The sequence below is a fragment of the Eptesicus fuscus genome, chromosome 12 (genome assembly GCF_027574615.1).
Source record: "Eptesicus fuscus isolate TK198812 chromosome 12, DD_ASM_mEF_20220401, whole genome shotgun sequence".
In the NCBI taxonomy this organism is placed as follows: domain Eukaryota; kingdom Metazoa; phylum Chordata; class Mammalia; order Chiroptera; family Vespertilionidae; genus Eptesicus; species Eptesicus fuscus.
Genome location: NC_072484.1, coordinates 59,828,622 through 59,843,064, shown reverse-complemented (window position 1 = coordinate 59,843,064; position 14,443 = coordinate 59,828,622). Strand labels below are relative to the sequence as shown.

Sequence of the window (14,443 nt, the reverse complement as noted above, 5' to 3'; positions counted from 1 at the left end):
GAGTGGCCAGATTATTATGATCTCTAAACGCATAACAAGTCCAGGGGGAGGGGACATGGGCCGATGGCCGGCCTGCCTGCTGGTCAAACTTCTGGTTGAGAGATGAGAGAGAAACATTGATTGGTTGCTTCCTGTATACCCCACACTGGGAATTGAGCCCACAACCCAGGCAATGCCCTGACCGGGAATCAAACCATGACCTCCTGGTTCATAGGTCTACGCTCAACCACTAAGCCACATCTGGGCCATATCTGCATTCTTAACATCTGTCTTCCTGTTTATAAAGGATGGGATTAATGTGATTAAATATCACATGAAAACAGTTACAGGGTTGGGCATGTCCTAGTGTCACAGGCATGCAATCCATGATGGTGGCTCTTACTGTCTGCCTGCCCTGCATGCTCACCATCCTGGCTCCCCTCCCTCTTTCATTGCCCACATTAAGATTTGTTGATTTAACCAAATGAAAATCTGCAATCTGTCTCTCATTTTCTGCCCCCACTGCTGATTAGGCTTGGCAGTTGTTTGTTTTTCCCAGGAAATATTGTGATGATTCTCCCACCAGGCCTCCCTTCTTTGTCAGTACTGCCACCAATGATTTTTCTAACATCCCTACCCTTTGTTGGACCAACACCTCCTAAACCCTTCACTTCATGTCATGCACACACAAAATGACACTGGGGCAGGTCACATTGGGGATAAACCGAGGAGTCTGAGAGCTAACAGGTATAATCTTGAGCACACCTGCACCTGTTCATAACTCACCAGTGTTTGCCAGCACATGGGCTGTTAAGTGCAGGACAAGTCCCCCGTGTGGGTCCTAACCCCCTGGAAAACGTTCCCAGTCCCTGGATGCTCTACCACTGCTCTCCTCCTAGTGCTGCTGTCGTACTTGCTGTTTCCATGGTGGTGTCAACAATCAGCTGGCTACTCTGCCTCACTCTGGCTTGGGCTTCTTGAGGGAAGGGATTGTTTTAGTTACATCTGTGTATTCATTGCTTTGCAATGTTCCTGAACATTAACAGCCACCTACCTTTACTGAGTCAAATTGAAATTAAGATCTGTATTTATGAATCAAGTAACTTAAAAGATATTCTTGAATAGGTAATCCATGCCCATGGTAGAAAACTCAAAAGGTACTAAAGGCTGTAGAGAAAAAAGTTAAGTCTTGACGTTATCATTTTCTTTTGTTTTCTTGAGTATCTTTCCATAGACATTTCTTCATGTAACTCAAAAGCAAGCTACTTATGAAACCTACTTCTTCCTTAATAGTATAAGGGAGGTACCAGTTATTTCCTGACAAAATATGGAACGATATTCCTCTCTCCACTACCCTCCGCCATTCTACTCCTTCAATGTACCTATTGCAGGATAGTAATATATCACTTAATGAATGTACATACTTGTAAAACTTCCACCTTCCAACTTGTTCCTTCCAAGATGATCTTTCACAGAAAGGCATTAGACCCATGTTGCCTAGATCTTTTGGAATTTAAAAACTATATCATCAATTGTTTGACAACATTGTGCTGCTTCTAAAAGTATTGTTTACAATAGTAGTAATAAGCTATTCCTTAAACAGTAAATAATTTTTAAAACTATAATTAGAAGATTTATGGTATAGAGAAGTCAAATTTGAGAATAATTCTATTAGAAGCTTAGCATAATGTGTTATTCACTTTATCAATAAATATGACTCATGATTGGAACACCTATGGCAGACACAGAGAAACTTAATTAAAAATTTTTTTAATTGATTTCAGAGAGGAAGGGAGAAGGAGAGAGATAGAAACATCAATGATGAGAGAGAATGAATCATTGATCAGCTGCCTCCTGCATGCCCCCTACCAGGGATCAAGCTTGCAACTTGAGCATGTGCCTACCAGGAATCAAACTGTGACCTCTTGGTTCATAGGTTGACCATCAACCATGAAGCCACACCAGTCTGGTGAGAAACTTAATTTTTAAAAGTGATTCCCAGTGAATAAAGTTAAGCCTGTACTTTGAATACAAAAATTAGCTGAAGACAACCAGCTAATGGTAGATCTTAGGTGAAATTTTTAGTTACATTCCTCAGAAATGTTTGGATGAACAAGAGAACTGTGGTCTCCTATGAAAGATATATGTAGCTTTTTATGTTGCAAATACTTCTTTTATTTCTAAAATACTAATATGTATCTATGGACAATCGATTAAATAAATGCATTTCAAAATTAATGAGGAGAAAATCTTTTATAGAAGTAATTTACTTAAGGTCATGAACTTGGAACATGCCTGTCAGGGAGCTATTTCAGCATGCAGCACCACACTGTAGCTGGGTTCGATGCATTTCCATGTCCTTTATGTGGAGGGTGACAGTCCATGCCCAGAGTAACCACTTAATAGCACAGAGCCCTTCTATTTGGGTCTTTGTTTTCTCAAGTCTGGATCAGGGGAGCTTTCTTTGGGTTAACTTGTTCCCAGTGATTTTGTGTCTTGCTTGGGGGCAGGAGACAGACAATGGAGACAGTGAGATTCCACATCAGCTTGGTGGATAACATTCTTGCCTAGGTAAGCATTTATCTCAGACTGTTAATCCAGAAACCACAGCGTAAACATACATAAGGTTCTGATTTCAGCGTGGTGCACATTATTTTTTCTTTTCTGAATCCACCATTTGAAGTTTGGATCTTTTCATTCCTGAAGTTATCTTGAAGTTTGATCTGTTGGCCTAGCAGGCAGTATGACTCAAATTCTTGTGCCAGACAACCTACTGTATTGCTGGTGGGAATGTCAAATTTAGAAAACTCAGTATTTATGGAAAGTGCCATCTTCTCCCATTCCCTAAAGAATTTCTTGCATTTTGTCCCATTGCTCCACAATTTCCTGCCAGAATCCCAGGACATTCTCTACAACAATAAAGAAGATGCTTAAGTTTAGTAGATCATTTTTAGTTAAAAGAATATTTAGATTTGAAAAAACACACCTCACACTGAAACACATTTACATGCCTTCCAACATTTTTGTAATGACAGAATTTTACTTTCAAAAAGTGGTTGTTTCTTGTCACCGTCCCAGCACAGGAATTCTTTCCTGCCTCAAAGACTCCCTCTCTGCTTCTCCCAGTTCGTGACATTCTTTCGGTTACCGTGGCTTCATCTTACTTTTATTCTTCTTTTTAAATCTCCTTATCCACATTGTCTCTCTGAATTTTAGTTCTTCCTTTAAAGAACTCCCTGATTTATTTTTGTCTTTCGCTGTTACCACTGCAAATGATCACCAGCTGTCTAACTTACTACCACGAGCCACTTTGAATAATGCTGGCATTCTTTCCCTTGATCTGGTCTCACATGCGTTGTTGCTATAGCACTGCCTTCATCATGCACCCCTCTGCTTCATCCATTCCTGCTCCTGCCCACAGGCCACCGCCCTCTGTTATCCCTCCAAATTCATTCACAGGCAACTAGCCCTTATCCTCCCTTTCTATCCTGAACATCTCCTTCCTCTCTAACTGCAAGTGTGTATTGACTTTCAGCTGCACGCTGTGCTTCCATTATCCCCCCTCTTGAATCGCACCCTCATTCCTTACCTAACACCTAGCGGGACCACCCATACACAGCCTGCAACTTAGGCCCTAGGACAGCCTTGGTGTTATGACCTTTATCGACTGCCCTGTTTCTGAATTTGCACTGTACTTTGTAAGTCACACTTCCCACCCAACCAGAGTTGCCATCAGGTCCTCCCTCCTTTAGATGGCTTGCCCTGAATGCCATCAATCAAAGCCAAAAAGAAGGGGCACTTTTCCTTCAAAGATCAAAACCTTAGTTCTCAGCACATTTCTTTCAATACACAAATAACTTGAGGGCACAGGGTTCTAAAACTAAGGTCTAACCCATCGGCAGGGGGAGGGCAGTAACACCCTCTGATGCTGCAGAAGTGGCCGGGCTGCTTTAACAGCCATACAGCCTTTATCTAGCCAGTGGTTCTCAACCTTTCTAATGCCGCGAGCCTTTAATACTGTAATTTTGCTACTGTTATGAATCGTAATGTAAATATCTGTGTTTTCCGATGGTCTTAGGCCAGCGGTCGGCAAACTCATTAGTGAACAGAGCCAAATATCAACAGTACAACGATTGAAATTTCTTTTGAGAGCCAAAATTTTTAAACTTAAACTTTTTCTAACGCCACTTCTTCAAAATAGACTCGCCCAGGCCGTGGTATTTTGTGGAAGAGCCACACTCAAGGGGCCAAAGAGCCACATGTGGCTCGTGAGCAGTGGTTTGCCGACCACTGTCTTAGGCGACCCTGCCAGCGGTTCTCAACCTGTGTTGAGAACCGCTGCTGACCTGTGTTGAGAACCGCTGCTGTAGAGCCTAAGACCATCGAAAAACACAAATATTTACATTATGATTCATAACAGTAGCAAAATTACAGTTATGAAGTAGCAACAAAAATAATTTTATGGTTGAGGGTCACCACAACATGAGGAACTGTATTAAAGGGTAGCGGCATTAGAAAGGTTGAGAACCACTGATAGACCCTGGATTGCACTCCCAGCTCTAAGTCCTGGCCCCTTCTGGCCATGAGGTCCTCCAGCCTCCTAGGTTTCATACCACCCAAGACATAACCATTCGGCAGGTCTAGGAGGGATCTGGAATCTATTTCAAAAAGCCATAATCAAATTTTGGTATCCAGAGGCACAAAGACCTTTGTAATTTCAAGTAGACGCTTTGGGTTTCTAGTTTACATAGTTGTTCCCAGAACTGTCTTTGCCACTTGGCTTACTTTCTATCCCTGTAGCTGGACCCTGCGGTGGGCTAGTACTCTTTCCCCACTCATCAAAATTCCCACTTTCAATCCCTTTATTCGGACTCTCAAATTCTGGCATTTCTTCTTCTTCTTTTTTTTAATTGAGGTATATTGACATATAACATTATATTAGTTTCAGGTAGACAACATAATGATTAGATATATGTATATATTGGGAAATGATCACACAATAAGTCTAGTTAATATTCATCAACATACAGTTGCAAACCTTTTTCCTTGCGATGAAGACTTTTAATATCTCTCTTAGCAACTTTCACATATGCAATATAGTATTATTATAGTCACCACTGTACAGTGCATCTCCCAGACTTATTTATTTTATAACTGGAAGTTTGTACCTCTGACCCCTTCACCCAAACACAACCTTTGTAAAAATCTAAACTCCCCTCTGGCTTTGTCAGCATACTTCTGGTCAGTCTAGAAGTTCAGGGTGGGGAGAGTTTGAGATACTAACATGTGAAATGCCTGTGGAAGCTCTCATTGCTTTCCTTTAAGGGAGTTGGCATTTTAAATATTTTATACCTTCTTGGGGTAGGAAATATTTTCTTGTGCGATTGTCATTTCTATTCAATTTTTCTAATTTTTTCCCTGTGTTTGCTCATTCATTTATTCACTCATTCCTTCATGCACTGAACAAATATTGGGACATCGAGTCAGGGATGTACAACGTCTTGAGGACCCCATTCAGCTGCCATCCTCACTATGATTCTGGGGCAGATGTTGACATCTTTGGTGCACTTGCTTTTTAAGTTCACAGAACCAAAAGTGCATATATATTTTTTAAAAATATATTTTTATTGATTTCAGAGAGGAAGGAAGAGGGAGAGAGATAGAAACATCAATGATGAGAGAGAATTATCGATCGGCTACCCCCTGTCATGGGTGGATGCTCTATCCACTGAGCCAAACCAGCCAGGGCCCAAAAGTGCATATATTGAAAAAATGTTCTCCATGAGAAATAGTCAAAGAAGGAGTGGTTGGATTAAAGTCACAATGGTAGAAGTTGCCATCTATATTTTGTTTGCTCCCTTTCTCTCATGAACTCAGAGCTCGCCTACATAACTAGCTCTTCCGTGTGCTCTAGGAGAGCAAGCACAGTTAATAGGAAGGTCGCTCTCTGGGCTGCGCATTGGATTTTAATAACATCAATGCCCAGGTGAATCCAGTGGTCATTATTTTGAGATCCAGAGGAACAGGCAGTTGGGATTAGGGAAGTCACTAAGCAGAGGTATTATATGGGGAGTGTGGGTAGGGAAAGGACAGGGTTCCAGCTCCAGAGGCATGAGGGACCTTATTGGGACACCCAGATAGTAATTGAGGATGGAGAACAAGGAAGAATCCAGGTAATCAAACTAGACAAAATTGCCTAGGCATTTTGTAAACATCAGTTGGCCATAAATTAGTAAAGTGCTAATGTTTATGGAGACAAATAACAGAACAAAGTTGTGGGTGCCTCTGGACTACAGCCGGAATACAGCCGACTACCTTTGGAAGGTGCATCACCTATTTTAATGCTAGTTGCTTATGGGTAGTTTAACATGAGTAACACACACACACACACACACACACACACACACACACACACGGGGGTGATACCGGTCTTTACACTGAAGTCTTTTAATTTCAGATACTAGTTACTGTTTATATGTAAACTAGAGGCCCGGTGCACGAAATTCGTGCACGGAGGGGGGTTGTCCCTCAGCCCAGCCTGTACCCTCTCCAATATGGGACCCCTTGAGGGATGTCCGACTGCCCATTTAGGCCCAATCCCGATGGGCAGTCGGGTCCCTAAACGGGCAGTCGGACATCCCTCTCACAATCCAGGACTGCTGGCTCCCAACTGCTTGCCTGCCTGCCTTCCTGATTGCCCCTAACTGCTTCTGCCTGCCAGCCCGATCACCCCCTAACCACTCTGCTGCCAGCCTGTTTGCCCCCAACTTCCCTCCTCTGCCGGCCTGGTCACCCCTAACTGCCCTCTCCTGCAGAGTTGATCACCTCCAACTGCCCTTCCTTGCAGGCTTGGTCCCTCTCAACTGCCCTCCCTTGCAGGCCGGGTGCCTCCCAACTGCCCTCTCCTGCTGGCCATCTTGTGGTGGCCATCTTGTGTCCACATGGGGGCAGGATATTTGACCACATGGGGGCAGCTATATTGTGTGTTGCGGTGATGATCAATCTGCATATTACTCTTTTATTAGATAGGATGGATGTTCATCTTGAGTCAAAGCTGCTTGTGTCCTCAGTGAGTAATCGTCATCACACTGTAGTGAAGAGCTCTGTGGGATCTGCAGTCCCTGCATTCAAACAAGTGCTGTATTGGAAGCTCGGGAGTGTAGGGAGTGTAGTCCCAGATGTTGCAAGAAGGGCTGACATTCTGCTATACACAAATTAGGCCCCTAAACTTGCCAGTTTCTTCAGGGTGAAAGCCATGTGTCTGGAGAAAACAGCAGGTAGGGGTCTGTGCTGAGGCGCTAACTGGGAAGGAAGAAACACAGTAAGTGTGGAAGGTGCAACTTAGAACTTAAACTACAAGACCTCACTGTTGGACAACATATCAGTTAGAGATTTGCAGTTTGCTCAAAATGGGAAACCTGTATGTGAACCCCAGTGGAGTGTGTAGTAAAGGAAGGACATTTGGTTTTTTAGTGTCTTTTTCTCAAAGAAAATATGTTACAGAAGATGTATGTAAATGTGGTTTATCTGAGAGTAATTTATTGTGCTCTGGCCTGGGTTCTGATTTCTTTATTACTAACATGTAGAAATAAAGTACATGTTATCTGCCTATATATCATAATAAAAATATATTATAGGGAAGAACTTAGAAAATAAAAGGTAAGTGATATTAAAACTTTTATTTTAATGAGATAGAGAAAGAGAAGAGAAGGGAAGGGAAGGGAAGGGAAGGGAAGGGAAGGGAAGGGAAGGGAAGGGAAGGGAAGGGAAGGGAAGGGAAGAGAAGAGAGAGAGAGAGTCTGAAGGGTACTGCTGTGGTGATGAGTGGTGTGTCCTTGACCCTCCTCATCTCTATCAAGCTGTTTTCTTCATCAGAATGGGGAGATAGCCCCACCTTCTATGAATGGCCCTGCTTTTGCTCTCAGAAGCTCTCTTGAAAACTCATCCCTCTCCATCTGTCACCTAGACCTAGAACCTGGAAGCTCAAATGCAAGGTCCTGAGGCATCCAGGGAACAGATGTCCTGCTATCCTTTCAGACCCACCTCTCCCCACCTTGTGCAAAGCCATCCCTGCAGGCCCTCTATGAATAGACACCTGGAGAAACCTCATCTTCTGCCATATCAGACTGGTCAGAATTCCAGTAACCATCAGGACTGGGGCTTAAATGGGCACCCTCTGTCAGAAATTAGCTAGTGCTATGTAAATGCCCTCTGTTTAAATTTTAACATTATGTTATAACCATTTCACCAAGTCTTCAAAAGCATTGTTTTCAGTATGAATGAACCAGGCCAGTGGCAGCATCATTCAAGGGGAACAGGGCTGAAAAATCAATCCACTGGTTGGCTTTAATAGATTTCCCTATTGGATGCTCAGTTGACCTTGTTTGTATGTTGGGTCTTTAATGTTGAAGCCATTGAAGGTTCTTTCCTCTTTACAGTAAGCCAAAAACCTTTGTCTTAACTGAAGCACCTCATTCCCTCTAAAAAATAGTTGTCAAAGGTCTCCAAGAATTGAGTGCAGGATGGAAGTCTGGAGTTCTGGTTAAATAGTGACAGAAAGTTGCTGGAGGAAGCATGACCTCCCTAATCAGTCTGATGATCTTTGTGCCAAGGTTTGGCTGAATTGGCCAACTCTAGAGTGCTAGAACTGGAAAAAAGCCAAGAGATCATTTAATCTCTTGGACTTCAAGCAGCCACCCTGGAAGATGTCAGCCATGAAGCATCTCAGGCCCACTCTCCCAGACCTACAGAATCAGATCTGCATTTTAATGAGATCTCCAGGTGACTTGTGTGTGTAAAGTTTGAGAAGTACTTCCTCTTTGCAAGCTTGTGTATAGAATGACATTCTAATATATGTGCATAGTGAAGTCATAGTCATTACATTTGTGACTGCTAAGGGTCATCTTCCTCTCTCTTTAATAGTACGGCATTATTAATTCAACCTTAGATCATGTGGATATTTTTCATAACACCGTTCTCATATTGTGTGTCTCTATCCCCAGGAACTGTAATTCTTTTCTACCTTTGCCAAGCCTATGCTGTGCTTGCAGGGGGGGTTGGGGAGAAAAGTAGAAGGTCTTGCATTTATCCTTATTAAACTTGTGCTAGTTTTACTTTGGCCACTGTTGTGATTCCACTAACTCCACAAACCACACATATGATGTCTTTTGTTATATCATTACCTAAATTAGGATTACTAATATTAAACAATATTATTATTAAAGAAGGAAGTGTTGGGCACATGGGGTGGGAAACCCAAGTGTCTGCCCTCAACCCAACATATGTTATGTTGCTTCTCTTGTTTGGGGACGTATATTTTTGGGAAAGCACTCTTCTTTCCACTTTCCCCATGAGAATGCGCCCGTTTGGTGAATGATTTCCTTTCCAAGGAAATCAGTTCAGGTGGAGACCTCTAGGATAACTGTTACTGGTGAGACAAGGAGACCTCAGTTCTTGTCTTCTTGAAGGAAAGATTTCAGTCAAGAGACAAAGTGCAGCAAAGCAAGTATGAGTTTTTACTGGCCGTAGCAAAAGCACCCTCAGGACAGTGAAACAAGGAAGGGTTTAGCATAGAGAAGCAACAGGAAACCCTAGGCTGGGCTGCTTTGGCTCACAGGGAAGTCAGAGAAAAAGGGGCCTTGGAGACAGGTTCAGGGGGTTAGCCCAGAATGAGCTGCCACTGCCCATTGCTCCCCTGGTTACAAGTCTCCTGGGGACCCTTAGAATTTAGGAGATGCACACCTGTGGGGTCCTTCATCCAGAGGGTTTTTATTTCTCTCTTGCAGGTGGAAATCTTAGGGGAGGTCCCAGGGAAAGACTTCAATAGAATATTCATCAGCTTTCCAGATGTGCTCTTTCGGGGTCCTGGTCTCTGCTGATTGGTCAGCATCAGGGCAGGGGTCATTAGTCATTACAGCTGGTCCTGGCATCACCCACCTGGGTTTGCTGCTTCTCTGGGCCTGAAGCTTAACTAGAATGAAGGCCTAGGTTATCTCCAGGGAGGAAATGTCACAGGATCTAAACTGCATGACCAGTGATATGAAGATCAGGGGGTCCAAACTGCATGATCATCGATATGTTAGGGAAGGAAAGGTTACCCTGGGGCCAGGTCCTTGTTTTCTCAGTTTTGCCCCTTGCTGGGCATCCAGGGCTTTCTGCCCTGTGACCTTCTGTACCTGGCCCATCATCCCTGCTCTGCTATGTCTGTCTGAGTGCCTATCACAGAATTAGCAGAGACTCACAAGTTGTGTGACAGGGAAAACCTGGGGATCTATAGTGTGATGGAGGCCAAAAGGAGATAGTGTTTAAGAAAGAGAGAAAGGTCATTCTTGACAAAAGCTACAGTGAGATCAAGTAAACTGAAAGTAAACTGGATGTTGGGTTCGACAAGATAGAAGTTAATGGAGGCCTTGAAAATGGCAATTTATTGACTTAAAGGAACAGAATTCCAACTGAAGTCAAGTGAAGAGCAAATGTGAGGCAAGGAACTGGAGACAGTGAATACAAGTCTTGTACGTGTCCTTGACATAGTAACAGCTTTTTTTTAAACAATAAGAAAGCTATTATATTTAATGTATGTATCTATATAAAGAGGAAGCCAAATTTCAGAAAACAAATTTCAAAAACCAAGGGTACTAGAACTGAATATTATGTATACAGTATTATTTATCCCAGTGAGAATTATACCAAGATAATTTAACCCTGTACTTTTGATGGAAGTGTTTAGTTCTTAAATATATTTGTCTACTGTTGGTCTGCAAGGTGAAAGATAGCTCAAATGAGTTATTTGTTTATAAAATGTCCCTTTAGATATGCAGTGGAATAAAAGGAGCTGTAGTTGGTGGATCGGGGTCATTGTACTGGAGTTCAGGTAGAGGTAGTGACACCATCTTGAATGCGAAATGATTTTATCAGAGGTTCTCGGACACTTGTGAGGATCATCCTCAGTTGAAGCTACCACTAGGCACTTCTAGGGCCAGCTACATAATTTGAAGAGCTAGTGCACAATGAAAATGTGGGGCCCCTTGTTTAAATTATGAACAATTTCAAGATGGTTTCAGCAGAGCATTAAGCCAAGGGCGACTACTGGTCATGCACACTCATGAAGCAGCCCTGGGCATATTCCTAAATAGGGATGTCAATGTTTCAAAGCATAAGCAAGTAAAATCTATACAATAGAGCACAGAAGGGGCAGAGGAAAGAAAGGTGAAGAAATAACTGAGACCTTGAAGGATTTGTGGGAAAATTGATGGTCTTTGGAAGTGTTTGGGCTGATGAGTGTGTTGAATTGATGTTTTTAGGTATTTCAAATATGATATAAACAGTACAAAGGTTATAAATGATAAAATGTCATGAAACTTCATAACTCAACAGGGCTGGTGATGTTCAGTGTCAATGTTGTCCTTGCTTTTGGACTTTCCTTTAAGAGGAGTTCACTGCTGTAGGGACTTGGGAGGAGTGCGGAGGGGCAGTGCCTTTCAGGCAATGGAAAGGATATAACATTTAAAAATATATGCGAACTTCAAGCTGCTTTTGTGTTTTATCTGTGTGCAATTATGATTTCGATCAGGTAGAATTATTTAAATCATTACGCTTCAATAACCATTTAAATTTTTTGGCAACAAAAGAAAACACTGCATGATGAATGAATTATATTTTTCTCTGCAACAGAACTTCTATGCTGAATTAAAAACTGCAGTGTCATGGAATACAAGTATTAAACAAGCCTTTGTGGGAGGAGTAGGTGAACCCTGATAAGGCCCTGTTTTCTACAGACAGTGTTTGTGCCTTGCTTGCTCATAGGCTTTTTTTATCTTACAGTGAAAACTCTGTCTCTGTCTTTGTCAAGGACACCTTGAGCCCATTGCTATGGAAATGGAAGTCTAGCAAAACCCTGCTAAGGTCTTTCACTCACCAACCCCTCTGGTTTTTCAGAGATTAATCTTCTCTTCGTTTTCCCATGTGAGAAAAATAAAAACTGTGTTAAAGGTCAAACTCTCAGGAATTTGGATTTGACTTTTTCTCACTGTTTGTGTGAGGGTCTTTCTTTCTCTCCCTCTCTCTCCTTCTCTGTCTCCCTTCCCGCCACCCCCCCCCCCCCCGCCCCATCGCCTTTTCACTGTGCTGGAAAGGGCCTTGGAATCTCTAGAAGGCTTTTCTTTTACTAACAGCCATCAATGATTAAGTTGGTTTAGTCCAGAAACTGAGTATTTGCTTTTGTGGGGGGTGGGAAGGAGGGGATGAGAGCAGGCATACTCTAGTTAGTGCTTCTGTGGGGCTGAAGAGCTCCATGTCTGCAGGAGACTCAAGCCACCCTCACTTAAAACCCTCCCAAGTGTTAGATTTTTCTTTATTTGAGAAATAAAATAACTATGTGGTAACATTTGAGTAATTCTCACTGGAAATGAAAGCCCTGTTTGTTTCATAATAAACAAGCAAGACTTCCATGTATTTCAACCTTAGCTTTGATGTGTTATTATTTAAACACTGAGGATACCGGTATTTGATATACAAAACAAGTTCATTTAGTAGTGATTAAAATGATTTTTAATTTATTATGTTACATGAAATAGAGTTTCTTTAAATATTGTACTCCTGTTGTGACAAAGTGTTTGGCTGAGGTTTCTCGTGGGAAAGGAGCAGAGGAGTAAGGAACCACTTGTTGTAAGGAGTTGCTATCAGTTGCTGATCAATCAGAAGTAAAAGTGATGCAGGTGTTCCCAGGATTCGGGGACCCGAAGGTCACTGACACATTGTGGGTTCTTGGCTTTTGCAGGAAAGAATTCCAAAAGGAGCCAGCATAGAGCTGAAAATGAAAGGGAGTTTATTAGTGAAGCAGTGAGACAGAGACTGGGCTACTCCACCAACAGAGCAGCCTCTTTTGCTTGGGATTTATTTCTTTTATTGAAGCCCATTTAATCAAAGGACAGGGCATTCAACAAGGGGGAGGAATATTCAGGCTTTTTTGAGGGGAGGGAAAAAAGGGTAGAGACTTCTCCAAAGAGCTCTGTTTGGCCATTTTGGGTCCTTATATGGCAGTGGTTCTCAATCTTTCTAATGCCGCGACCCTTTAATACAGTTCCTCATGTTGTGGTGACCCCCAACCATGAAATTATTTTCGTTGCTACTTCATAACTAATTTGGCTACTGTTATGAATCGTAATGTAAATATCTGTGTTTTCCAATGGTCTTAGGCTCTACAGCAGCGATTCCCGCTGGCAGGGTCGCCTGGTTGGGGGTTTATGGTTGGGGGTCACCACAACATGAGAAACTGTATTAAAGGGTCGCAGCATTAGAAAGGTTGAGAACCACTGTTTTAGAGGATGGCAAGGGTCTACCCGCAGATTACCTGACTAGTGCTGATCAGGCAATTCCTGCATGACCGGTTTAAGATTCCCTTTCTGGGAGAGCTAGAAACTGTAATTAAGTTTTGGTTTGGCGACCTGGGATTTAATAGGAGTAACTCCATTTGGGGCCAACTGTGTTGTTTTTATCACTGAGGAGTAAGCAAGAATCCAGAAAAGGCTATTGCCATAAGCTTAGATGGGAAGCACAGCCAGCCTCTGAGGGTCCTTCGGCTTAGGATCAAGGTTGTATGAAACATCACATGCTAATAGAAAGTTGTTTATATTTTTTGGAGAAGGATAGTGAGGGGAGAGGAATTGGGGGGAGACTGGTCAGCAAGTTAATGATCTCTGTGTAAATGGTAAGTGCAGGGAGAGGGCATGCTGATGTAAGGCGGGACAAAAGAAGAACATTTATATTAGCCTGGAGTTCAGGGAAGACCTGGGCTTGAAGGATGAGTAGGGAATGAAGAGATATGTGAAAGGTGCAGAGGAAGGAAACTGAAATCTATTTGAAGAGCAAAGAGGAGCCATATAAGGATTTTAGACCATATATACACCTTTTACTTCCTGGTTCATAGGTCGACACTCAACCCCTGAGCCACATTGTCTGGGCAAAAAATTTATTGAACTTAATACAACGTTCTTACCCGCTTTTTATGACATATGAATATGTTACTAAATGTGAATTCATACATCCTTTAAAAATTTATGTCATTAGAATACCTGAAATATTATTAGAATACCTTAACTATTAGAAAATTATGTCATTAGAATACCTAAACTATATTTTTAGAATACTTTGATGTTATATTCTGGAACAGTATTAAATGTTTCTAGGATTTCTCACTAACTAATGTCATTTGTAGCTGTTTGGGGTGCTGCTTTTGTAGTCAATAAGGTGATACCATATTTCAAAGAGAGTTCTGGAAACAGGATAGTTTATTTGTAATAGCAGTCTTCCCTAATCAATTTATAGAAATTTACATGATAAGTGGGTGAGATTAGGGAAGTGAAAGGTGTATATATGGGGGGAGGGGGAGAATTTGAATGTTTTTTAAAAGTCACTATTTTCTGCCGAAACTGGTTTGGCTCAGTGGATAGAGCGTTGGCCTGCGGAC

General features: G+C 42.1%; 1 protein-coding gene across 1 annotated transcript in view; it reads left to right on the top strand.

Moving 5' to 3' along the window:
• LAMA1 (laminin subunit alpha 1) overlaps positions 1-14,443 on the top strand; it is a 143,066-nt gene that overhangs the window by 3,153 nt on the left and 125,470 nt on the right. The window lies entirely within an intron of this gene.